General features: G+C 33.7%; 1 pseudogene across 1 annotated transcript in view; it reads left to right on the top strand.

The window, feature by feature from the left end:
- LOC143245795 (regulating synaptic membrane exocytosis protein 2-like) overlaps positions 1–9,345 on the top strand; it is an 83,035-nt pseudogene extending 73,690 nt beyond the window's left edge. The window contains exons 22-23 of the transcript XR_013025692.1: positions 2,835–2,974; positions 5,434–9,345. The product of XR_013025692.1 is annotated as a regulating synaptic membrane exocytosis protein 2-like (transcript). The remainder of the gene's footprint in view (positions 1–2,834; positions 2,975–5,433) is intronic.
- Positions 9,346–13,554: the final 4,209 nt, after the last annotated feature.

The raw sequence follows: 13,554 nt of genomic DNA, 5'->3' as shown, positions 1-13,554 counted from the left end.
TACCGTTGATTTACAGTTGGATTGACGCATATAAAACTGAAGTATAGAGATAAGAAAGACGTAGAACTGGATTTTTGTTTAAAACTGTCAGACATTGAACCAGAAATTCACAAGACTGTTTCAGTAAACCCGTATCATCCTTCACATTTAAAGTAAGTCGTAAAATTTGATGTTATTTTCTTCATATTTAGATCTTTCATTGTTTTTCAAGCTATAAAGATAGTAAACTATGTATATTGATACACCAGTTACACCTGATAAAAACTATTTTTAACTGGAAGTGGTCTGCCTATACAGTAAAGAAGTTGAAGGGGGTCAGGTCCTCCGAATGTTTAAAGTCTGGGAACCTCTGGTGTAAGCAGTTCCACAAACTACACTTGTTGTTTGACTGGACTTTTCGTCCAAATTAATCCAAAGTGACAGTGTAGGCCTGTCCGAGTTTAAGACCAACAATGGTTTTCGTTACTGTAACCATGTAACTGGAAAGATTTATCCAAATAATTTTAGTTAGATATTTTAAAATATACAAATCATTTTACATTACGTTTTTTACCGATATTACATTGAACTTTTCCACTTAACGAACTACATACCAATTGGCATTGTCAGGGTAACCTACAAATAAAATCCAAGTTGATAGAGAATCCGTTCGCGATTGTCATAGTCTAACATTTTCCATTTAGCCAGAGGTTCACTTTCGGTTCATACCTAATTTATTACTGTACGTATCTTATTGAATGCTACAGGCAGTAAGCCTAAATTCCAACTACTGGATTTCACTGTCTCATTTGAGTATTGTAGACAGAATAAAACAACTTGCCTGATGGATGTTTAATATATTAATAACGTTAGCTATTCATACTTTTTCTTTTATTTGTATGTCCAGGTTCTAGCAAATAATTCCTTAAAAGGACTTTAATTAGTGAAGATTTAGGCCCGTTATGGCCAGGGGGTTAGGGCGCTCGATTCACAATCTGAGAGTTATGGGTTCGAATCCCAGTGATTTAGGTCTGTTGTGGCCAGGTGGTGAGGGCGCTCGATTCACAATCTGAGGGTCATGGGTACGAATCCCAGTCAGACTAAACATGGTCGCCTTGGGGGCGTTATTATGTGACGATCTATTCCATTGTTCGTTGGTAAAAGAGTAGTCCAAGCGTTGGCGGTGGGTGATGATGACTAGCTGCTCTTCCTCTACTCTTACGTTGCTAAATTAGGGACGGTTAGCGCAGATATCCCTCATATGAAGATTTAGAATCAACTTTGGTTTGAATTTCATGATGTTCAGTTTTTTTTCTGTTCTTACATTAATTATATAGATATTAACAACTTATATTTTGTAAGTGCCTTTGTTAAAACCTGTGAGTCTACTACATATTTTTGTTTTGCGTTTGTTTTTGTGCATAATAATATCCAGTGCAGTTTAAAACCGTCATAATATAAGCTTAGCCCACGTTGTCGGACTGGTTTCAAGCTGCTTAGCGTTGCTATTTATCAACCTGACTACTCATAAGATAGATGGAAGACAGTTTCCTCTTGTTTGCACATTTTTAACCAACATTAGCATGTTTAGTTACACAAACGTAATGACGGATGAGTATCTTTAGCTTTGAAACGGTTACCGTTTCTTACGAAACAAATGAACTCAGTCTAAACAGATAAAGAGAGCAATCCAAGTTATCACATTGTTCATGTATCATTAAACAAAATCTTCGAACTTTAACAAAATGAACCTTTACAAAAATATTGTAACTTGTGCCTATGATACTTTTTACTATCGTATACATAATTTACATGAATACGGTAATTCCAAATCATCTGTTTTCCTCGGCAGTTACGGTAGAACCCACTAATAGTAAGAGGTTAGAAAAGAAAATGTATTACTGAATTCAACTGAATTTTCTAACTTTGAGTGACGAGTAAGTAGAACCAACGATAGCACCTTTACTGGACGTATCTTATAGAGAACTTGTCCCAGCCTAATACAACACAGGAACTATGCGCTTGTCCATGTTGCATTTTGACATTCTGATAAAAAAAAAAAGGAACTTCATCAGTATCAGCTGACCTACCAATGAAAAAGGACAGTGTCCACCTTCACATGGTGTGTTTTACTTTACAATAATCTTTTCCGTGAGAAAGCACACGTGATACCATAGACGAATGACCCATAAAAATAAGTAGGTAAAGTGAAAAGAAGTTAACGACATTCCTTGACTATAATGTCCTACTTGTAAATCTTGATACACATTTATACACAGAAATGTTGAAAAATTCTTTAACATTTAAGTATTCAGATTAGTAGATAAAAAATATATAACACTCCAAGTGTACCGGCATACTGTTAATATGACAGAAACGAAGTAGTCTTCATTAACAGGTTAAAGCTGCGTTAGTTTCATCAACAGCAACAAAACATTGAAAATCGTGATTTTATATCAGGTTGACCTACAGCAGAAACAAAAGTGAAATATATAATGCTTACTTGTGACGTATTTTTATTGTTAAGAAATGTAATACCAGCGAAAAACGTTTTCGTTTGATTTAATTAAATTAAGCACAACACCACACAATGATCTATGCTTTGTTCATAACGGGTACAAAATTCCTGTTTATAGCATTGTAACCTTACAGGCTTATCGCTGCGCTACTGGATGGTACAAAAATAGAAAACCAAATAATAGATGTGATTTCCATAAGGTAGTTTGTTCTTGTGTTTTTTATTTTTGTTTAGATTTAATATATGTTTTTGTAGACATTCAGATGTTTTATGGAAACAGTTCTTTTACGATTTGAGGTTCGTACATTATACCCAGGGTGTAACTTTTTTTCTACAGCACCATACGTAAAAGTATATTTGGTTCATGGGCGGAAGTGCATCGCCAAGGCAAGAACCTCATTGGCGAGAAGAACCTTAGATCCCCTATATCAGCAACAGTTGGTCTTCCATGAAGATTACCGAGGTTGTATCTTACAGGTACGTCTCATTTTACTTCACTATTATTTAGATTAATGTATATTTACTGACACTTTAGGCTTAATTGGTTCTCCAACTATTTCTTTTGTTTAAACCTGTCTTTGTGGGAAGTATTTAAAATATTACAGATTTCTGATCTAACATTGTTTTGTCGCTAATCAAACCATCACAATCTACTCTTCAGTATATATTTCTTCAACTTACCGTTCTTTGGAATTGTGGTAAACATTTGGTATTAACTGGAATGCCATATTTTGTTACTAGTTTTTGCCAAATGTTGGTTACTTGTCTGCTGATGTCAGGAATGTACGGTATGCAGCAGTATATGTTTTACAGCTGCATACCATACATTCCTGACATCAGCAGAGAAATAATCAACATTTGGCAAAATCTAGTAACAAAATATGGTAAACATTGTCCTGATGTACGTTTTCCTTTAAATGTTGCCAGGTAATTATTGGTGGTTTAGATAACCTATTTTAGGTTATTTATTTATATGTATCAACACAATTACCTTGTATCTTCTTATACAAACACACTCGGTTACCTTGAAATTCAGTTTTCTTCCATTTTTAAGTTCATCTTTAGTGTACTTAAGGTCTTTTATAACTAATTACTTTGAAAATATGGTGAGTGTCAGTCAGTGTTGTTACAAATAACAGTTATCTCACAGTTTGATACAAGCAGTCTTTATACAGACTTCATATAAGTAATCGAGCTATTCAACGTACATCATCTGACGTGTTTAATAGTTTTGATTTATAATATGCTACCTGATGCATCCATTTAACGCGATAGTTAGAGGTAGGGTAACCAGAACACGTTTGCATGTCTTTCGGTATCTATTTGTTTTGTTTCTTCATTCGTTTAGGTCACTTGTTTCCCCTCTGGTTCAGTTGTCCTAATTTTTGACAAGCTTTCTTAATCTTGTCATATCATCCATATATCCTTTCTTTGTTGTTCTGTTTCTGAACTATTTTTTTGTTTTATTCGGAAATTTAGTTTATAAATAACTTATTTCATGGATGGCGGTAAAATGTTCAATTGAAATGAAGAGTTGAGATGGTTTTGTGCTGTAAACATGCCATCCTTTAATTCAAATATTAACCAATATGTGAGAGCCCTAATTTAATCCATAATTGTAATGAGAGAGGGCGCTGTAAGTATAATAATTAATAAAATGATAAAAATGAACATAGAATCCGATTCGCCATATATATATACACACACATATATAAAGTCACACCTAAATTAATACCATATATGTTTCTCCTCCACCCCTCTTGCAATGTCACAGCTCAGGCACTACCCAGATAGACTAGTTTTGGTCTCACATACAAATGTTGGGGTGTTGGATCCATAACTCCCCACTCACGAGCTCTACCGATATTAAGACTAAAAGTATGAGAACATAATTTCAACTAAGACCACTCATACTATTTACTATGAGTGTTTTTGGTTTTTAATTACTTGTATTATTTTTCATTTATTATTATTTGTTATCTCATCTTTGTTTGAACAACGTTTTACAGATAACAACTTATTAACAGTGTATTAGAGGTAGGCTTACAGCCATCTGTTACTTATTAGCAGTGTATTAGAGGTAGGCTTTCAGCCATCTGTTACTTATTAACAGTGTGTTAGAGGTAGGCTTACAGCCATCTGTTACTTATTAACAATGTGTTAGAGGTAGGCTTACAGCCATCTGTTACTTATTAACAGTGTGTTAGAGGTAGGCTTACAGCCATCTGTTACTTATTAACAATGTGTTAGAGGTAGGCTTACAGCCATCTGTTACTTATTAACAGTGTGTTAGAGGTAGGCTTACTGCCATCTGTTACTTATGAACAATGTGTTAGAGGTAGGCTTACAGCCATCTGTTACTTATTAACAGTGTGTTAGAGGTAGGCTTACAGCCATCTGTTACTTATTAACAATTTGTTAGAGGTAGGCTTACAGCCATCTGTTACTTATTAACAATTTGTTAGAGGTAGGCTTACAGCCATCTGTTACTTATTAACAGTGTGTTAGAGGTAGGCTTACAGCCATCTGTTACTTAATAACAGTGTATCAGGGGTAGGCTTACAGCCATCTGTTACTTAATAACAGTGTATCAGGGGTAGGCTTACAGCCATCTGTTACTTATTAACAGTGTATCAGGGGTAGGCTTACAGCAAAAGCTACTTCTTTTATTTGTATGTACTCGTATGGTAACTATCTATTATAAAGTTGTATATATGTAATTGTTGAGGACATAATCTTAAAAGTGGGTGTAATTTACGTTTTTAACAAGTATTTATTTTCTTAGAAAAGAAAAATGTTGATGGATTTTTTAAAGTTTTAGCCATATAAATACTTACACTAAGTCTAATTGAAGATTTTGAAACGTTTTGTTTTTTAAACTAATGTTTATTAGAATATAAATTTTGTATGTTGTCAGATATTTTGTATTTTTCTAGATAACGGTATGGGGTGATTGTGGTCGAATAGCAAAAAAAGTATTCATGGGCGTGGCTCAAATTATGTTGAACGACTTAGATCTTTCCAATATTGTAATTGGATGGTATAAACTCTTACACCCTTCCTCATTGGTCAATTTACCGGCAAGTGGACATAAACATAACATTGTATCTGTGGGTAACATTGGTTGAATATTTTGTTAAACTAATACCGATAGCGTTATGTAAGCACGAGATGAGTGAATTACACGAAGAAACTGATCTGGAAGACTCCCTAGGTGGCGTAACAGTCGTTTTCCTCTACAGAAAATGACGTCACTTACAGCGTGCCTCCTGTGAGGTACTAAGTCAATGTACCATCATTTAGCTCCATTAAGTCTATGGAACTTCGAAATCATTTTTAAAGTTAGAAAATTCTTTCTCTGTAAATTTTACATAGAAAATGTTTCTCTTTTCAACTGTTCTTCCGCTGTTATATCGTTTTACCTGACAAGAGAGAAGACCACCACATGCTTGGGAACTGATGTTTGGGTTCCATAGGATAATAAACTTCTTGCCAGCTTCTCATATCTTCTGCCTTTAGCTGTGTTACATAGAAGTGCGCAAGTGCCGCTCCTAAACCATAAGTGGTCTTATAGCACGTACCTGAAGGGCTGTATACCTCTGTTGGGGCTAGAATGATACTGCAAAACTGATTATGATGAAAATATGCAACTATCTTGCCAAATAGAACTCCTTAGTGATAAAAGTGGGTTAATTCGATTTCATATACCAAAAATAAATTAATCTCTCTTTAATATATTCTCTCCTTGTGTGACACAGACCATAAGTGGTGCTTTGTAGTTTGACTCGATTTTTGGAAACACGGAAAAAGAAAAGTTTAATGTCATATACGTATGTGTGTGTGTGTGTCTGTGTGTACATAAAATGGTGCTGACTTGCAGGTCGACACAGTCTTGTTCTCCAAGAGTTACTTACTGAAATGTGAAGTGTCAAAGAAATTGCTAAAACATAAACGTGATTAGTTAGAACTTGTCTCCAAAATTCGGAAAAGAAATGACTCGGCTATATATATATATATGTATATATAAATTCATTAAGGAACAACGTATAAAGGTTTCAAAAATAAGATATATTGTCATAACATTTTTATGTTCTCTTCTTTTACCGAAAGTAACAGATATAACCTAAATGTTACTTTTGGTCTTCGTTTGTCCAAGCCTATTTTAAGTTACATTTCATCGTAAACAGTTTCTCTCAAAATTAAAGTATTTGTTGTTTTGAAACCGTAATCCCAAAAGAGAAGATAACTGAACTGTGTTATTAAACATTTCCAACAGTGTGTTTTTCTGTGGATATTACTTACCGTGATTCAGTTTCCGTTGGTATTGAAATAATGGATGCTTGTGACAAAAATGTAACCGATAGCCCTAACCCAGATACTCATGTTGTTATATACTGCCCATATAAATCTTTACACGATCGTATAATAGAGGGCGATGAATTATGCGTTATCAACAGTCCTGGTTGAAATGCAGTTTTACTTCAAATATACATAATTGATAGGTTATTTATGCGGTACCTGTTAACCCTGTGTAAACTGACATAGCAGAACTGTGGTCTGAGAATGTAATGTGCAAACTAAACATCCACCTTGTTTAGTTGTGATACCATTATTTGTCTTTCAGTTTGATCGACTGATATTCAATATTGTATTTTTATATGGAATTATAGTACTGTTCATGCAACTAATATGGTTCTCTTAGTAAGAGTCCAATGTTTCATTAACCGGAAATTCTGGAGTTACTGAATCCACAGAAAACACTGTATGAAGAATCCTGACTGTAATTTACTCCACTTTCGTTTCCAAAATTTCCGACAAATTGAATTTGTTTTAATACCTCCATAAATCACAACTGTACTGTACAAATAAATTATAGGCCTAAAGGAATAATAACTGATGTTAAATTTACTTACCGTGGTAGAAGGATAAACAGGGTTTTAACGTGAATCAGAACTGATACCGATTTTCTATCACACTGTTCATAAACTTAGGCCTATGACATAACATTCACAGCACAACAAACTATATTAGCGTCTTCAAACCAGTTACGTTACCATTTCATTGTATAAAGAAAAAAAGCGTTAATTTCGAATTTTATATAATTTTCATGGTACTTTAATTCTTTTAATGTGGTGTATCTTTGTTTATAAATTGTACATATTTACATAACTAACCTTCTATACTGATTTTTATCTCATTCAAATTTGTTTACTTGTTACGTAGACGTTAATAAGTTAAGTAATGGAGGCTGTACATGTAACTGTAAAAACACTATTGTTCAAAAATGTGCCTTAAAATATCTTCATCTGTGAAAGTAATTCGTTTAGTGAAGTCTTTAACAGATACAAAAATAGGCCTACCTGTTCACAAAACCACTTAATCCATCACGATATAACTCACCGTGATAGTTAACGTCACTTCTTAATTAAATAACAGGACATTAAGAATGTCGAAATAAAAGAAATCCCTCACCAAATGGTTATTACACCGGATGCCGTTTGTTCTTCGTTTTTTCAATTTGGACAATTGGTGGCGTTATAAGCTTTTGAGAAACAGTGGTAAAATTATGTATTGGACGAAAAGTGTTTCTATATTTAATTATTACATCATATATTTAATTAAATACCTTATTAATATTTAGTCTGTATATATCTTCTCAGGTTTTATTCAGTTGAGAGATTTTATGAAATTACTCAAATTCGTTAAACGGAAAACAAAACGTCATTACATATTTCTCGAAGGGTATACATTAATACTTGTAAACCTATAACCATCATAGAATTTTCATGGCCTAGCGCGTTAAGGCGTGCGCTTCGTAATCTGAGGGTCGCGGGTTCGCGCCCGAGTCGCGCCAAACATGCTCGTCCTCCCAGCCGTGGGGCGTTATAATGTGACGGTCAATCCCACTTTTCGTTGGTAAAAGAGTAGCCCAAGAGTTGGCGGTGGGTGGTGATGACTAGTTGCCTTTCCTCTAGTCTTACACTGCTAAATTAGGGACGGCTAGCACAGATAGCCCTCGAGTAGCTTTGTGCAAAATTCCAAAACAAACAAACAAACAAATCATAGAATTCTTACATAATATTATTTACATGAAACTCCTCTTTGCCTCATATTATAAAATGTAATTAGTATAATTTTTAAACATTTTTTCCCACTAAAGTTTTGAAGATAGATTCTACAATTTAGTAAAACAAGAATGTTTAAACAAAGTTTTGTCATTCTGTTGCTTCTTTAAAATACCTTTTTCCAAAAGCTTTATATTCATTAGATATGTTACGTATTACGAAACACAAGAACAAAAACCGCTGAGTAGACGTTTTAGTGAATACTCTAGAGTTAGTATTTATTTTTCGAAGGAGAAAATAAAACTCGAGTTTCTCTTAGTGTAAAATAAAGTAACACGAACTGCCAGCCACCTGGTGGAGTTTCCTTAATTTTGGTACATTGTTTATTCACAAGTTTCAAAACTTTTGTTGTGAAAATACTTCAGAAGCTATTGTCTTTCATATTCAGTTTCACTTATTATTGTTCTTATTTTTACATAAAAAAATGACAATTTGTTATCAATTAATTTTACAATAAGTTTGTTGAAGTTTAACGTATTGATACTTATTACCTAATAATGGTGAAGCTAAGTAATTTCAAACGTTTGCTGTGATAAAAGCTTGAATTGGTTCCTGTATGGATCACTATAAAACTGGAAGTTAAAACATTTGTTAATATCATGTTGTCATTGAATGTTGATTTGTGATTAATAAACCTTACTTCAACTAGTTGGTGTTTTTTTTTTATGATTATTGTAAGCCAAAAACAAATTGAAACTTAAAGCACGACTCAAGACAAGCCGAAACTCACCAGTATATTAATCCGAAATCTGCTTTAGTCTGGTAAATTGTACTATACAAATTATCGCTTATTTCACTGGTTACTCTTTTAGGCAATAGAAAACACTTGGCAAATAGAAGAATATATGGATACGTTCGTGGGCGTTTTTGATAAATCTGTCTTATAATAAATGATAAAAATACTATTCACAGTTACGACATATTTATATATAAAAAAAAAGACAACAAAACCTTCAGATCCATTTTTATGCTTGGGACAATATACGTCATCACTTAACCACAATTCATGGAGCACCATTGTTCACAGATCTTTATGTGATGGCAGGTGGTTATATTAAAAGCTAACATTCTTAAAAATCTGCAGATGAATACTGATATACTGTAAAAAAAAGTCCATATCTTCCTCAAAAGCAGCTTTATTTATTACACCTACCAGAAATCTTAACGTGAAACTATATCACAAACCAAAGACCTTGCCAAGAATTAGGAGGACAAAGATTTCTCACATTAGTTGAGTTCCCTATGCTAGCTTCTAATGCAATGTTCTTGTAGTACAGTAATGGTTTCTGTTATTGGACCTGTTATTTTGAGATATTCAGTGTACTATACTGTACATAATTCTTTCCAACAAGTTAATAATAAATAAAAAGTTCCAATGAAAGATTTGATGATAAAACAGCAGTCAGTTTAACTTAACAACCTTTACAGTACACACACGACACATTCCAGTTACTACGTCAAACTTAATACTTCTAAACTGCATTGTTGGAAGTTTAAATTAAATCATAACTTAAGTTATGAATAAAAGTTTAGTTGCTATTTATTATTTGTTTAATACGGGCTTCATCTGAAGTAGGCTTAACATGTCCGGGTAGTTAAGGCACTCGACTCGTAATCTGAGGGTCGTGGATTCGAATCCCGTCACACCAAGCATCTCGCCCTTTCAGCCGTGGGGGCGTTACAAGTCTCGGTCAATCCCACTGTTCGTTGGTATAAGAGTTAGCGGTGGATGGTGATGACTAGATGCCTTCCCTCTAATCTCACACTGCTTAATTATGGACGGCTATCGCATAATAGCCCTCGTGTAGCTTTGTGCGAAATTAAAAACAAACAAATAAAATAATTTTAAGTACTAGAAGCATCTCATTCACCCAGAGCATGGTCTCTGTTTTACCTATTACTTGGAACATATTGCGAGTTGGGTCCCCATTACTTTCACTTAATACATGCTGAACAATGGTTGAACTAGCCCTAAACCTTAGGTTAATGCGTTTCTTCGGTCTCCCAGTCTTCTAAAATTCGATCCGATGTAGACGCCCCAACACATTGGACAGTAGATTTAATAAATAACTGACTGTTGATAAAACTGGGTAAGATCTCTAAACAAGCAAATACTTCAAGACCTAACTAAATGACTTATCATTCTCGACGAACAAAATGTTTAATTACATATTCGGTTTCCTTTACTTTGTGGTTTGTCTTTGATGAATTTTTTAGTTTATTAAATGTCTCTAGTCAGTGTTTTTTGTATTCGTTAATAGTTTTTGTAATTACTTTAATACAGAATTAAAAGTACGAGACGACTTCTTCGACGTTTTCTGTGGTGCACAAAATGTATACTAAATTTGAGGCTTTTTAAGAGTGGCCATCTTCTGTGGATTACATGTTTAAAAAAAAAGTTTTATTTCTGCTGTATGCATTTTTGTTTTTATTAATTTAGGTAATGAAACCTTGGGGGATTTGTGTAGTGTTAACGCTTAAAAATCTATCGTGGAGTTTATTTTTAACTGCGAATTGTATGTTTTTATGTAGCTTGTTTACATGCTAAACAGATTACAATGTTTTTCGTCTTAAAGTATACACGAACGACTTGCATGATTTTACAAGAATTTTTACAACATCAGTGTGTTGTAGTGACCACTGTTTAGAATTAAGTTACGAATTTAGTTGGAAAAAATTATAATAAAAGGCGTTCATTACCTAGATATAATCTTTGTGACACAGATTTTACCATCAACAAACATGTATCATAAAACTTTTAAACAATTCTAATGAAAATTTATATCACCTGAATAACCGGACATTCTGAATATAGCAATATTTTCTTTAAAGACGCAAAAGGACCATGATGAAAAATGTTAACCACCATGACCATTACTTCGTTTTATATACAAGAGATCTTTAACTGTGGACATCACGAAGATGACATTCATAAAAATATTTATTTGCTAATACAATTATTAAACAAATGAAAATATTAAAAAAGTATTCTAATTAAAAGGATTATTCTATTGTTGTAGACAAAACTTATTTTTAATTGAAATTTTTACACCTTCTAATTGTACCCCTATGAGGGATAAGTTTTCATAGCAAAGACACTAAGGGCTATCTGCTATGTAAACCGAGAGGTTGGAACTCCCGATTTTAAGAGTCGGGAATCAGTAGACTTACGCTATAATAGGTACGAAAGGAGTCTCACCCATCTGGAAGAGGAAGTAATGAGGGATTACTTTGGAAGACCTATGATGGAGTCCTATAAATGTCCATACATCAAACATTTAAGATGTTCCTGTTTTCAAATTAACTTTATACAGTTTTAAACAACTACTGAAACCCATATCAGTGGATATGTCGCTGTTTAGGGATATCCAAGAAGCTAATGGTTGTAAAGAGTGATAGACTCCACCTTATTTGAAATAAGAAAAATACCCATAACGAATTTTGATGAAGAATAATTGACAATTGACATTACAATTTCAGTTGAGGAGAAGCGAATATCTGGGGTGCTCGAAGATAAGAGTTATATTCACCTTGTTTCCCAGTACAGTGAAGGTACCAATACAAGTGTCATGCGTTAGAAACTGGCAATGTTTAACCAAAGAACTATTAGTTGACGTTCTGGTAAAACAATAGTTAATTTTGAAGATCTGATTTAGGGAACAGCTAACTGTTGAGAGTAGAGAACTGCAGATGTGACACAGTTCCCACCCACAGAACCTAACTTTAAGAACCCCCCACAAATCAGAAAGGTGACACAACCATTTTTAGTTGATGAAAAAGTTCCTTTATTCAAGTTTTCTAATGCAGAAAAACTTGAACCACAACAAACTATATCCAACTCTCCACAATGAAATATACAAAATACATAAAATTGAGAGTTGGCCAAATTATCTTACTGTAGACACTTTTTAGCAATTCAAAATTCAAAGCATGTTTTACATCACTTATTTATTGATGTTGTTCAACATGTATTGTAGAAACAGAAAAAATATACATGTGGAAAAATAAATATGCAGCCAAAGATAAGATATTAGGGCACAAACCATAGGGTGGTTCATTATGTGATGTGCCCCAATTTGTTTCATGTACGAGCAGAAATAAGACCCACATGACATTAGAGGTACACCATCTGTCCAATTCAACCTAATTTTTACTGGCCTCAGATGCTTAAGAAAACAAAAATAGCAGATATGAATGTTCAAGCACACAAATATATATTTAAATTGTAAGAATTTATCATTAAAGGTACTGTAATATATAAACAACGTCTGCAACATCCAGTGCCAACTAGGCCTTTCATCCAATACCAAGACTCACCCAGCCATGTGGAATACAGCATAGATATTACTGGTTGAGAAGGTATTTATTTATATTGAGGTAAAAGTGGACCTGTTTTTAAAAAGATAAAGCAGCTCAAACAAGTTCTGGTACTTAGTACCAGTAAAATTTCACCCTTCTGTTTATCATGTCATCCCATAAGTAATGTCATTTTTTGGGATAGGATAAGTTAAAATGGATATTTCTTGGCTAAACAAAGTTATTCTCAAAGTCATACAAGTCATATGGGATGACTTTATACCATTAAGTGTAAACCAGTTTATTTCTTTACTAGTTTTTATTCTATTCAGAAAAGGAAAAAGTGCTACCAAAGCATTCAAGAGATGTATGGCAATAACTATTCTGAGTGTGATGAAGTGTCAAAGATGGTTCAATAAGTTTAGAACTGGTGACTACAGGTTGACAGATGTAGCTAACCCTGGGTGCCCTGTTGAGTTTAATAATGACTTGCTTCTAGCAACACTTGAGAAGGATTGTGCTTAACTGTTGAAGAATTAGCCTAGAAATTCAATTCATCTACTTCCACTGTCCATGGACATTTGCAACAACTTTGTAGAGTTTCAAAGTTGAGAAAATGGGTACCACATGAGTTGT

Source organism: Tachypleus tridentatus, chromosome 3, assembly GCF_004210375.1.
Source record: "Tachypleus tridentatus isolate NWPU-2018 chromosome 3, ASM421037v1, whole genome shotgun sequence".
Taxonomy (NCBI): domain Eukaryota; kingdom Metazoa; phylum Arthropoda; class Merostomata; order Xiphosura; family Limulidae; genus Tachypleus; species Tachypleus tridentatus.
The sequence above is the reverse complement of the archived record's forward strand: the minus strand, read 5'-3'. Positions and strand labels throughout refer to the sequence as shown.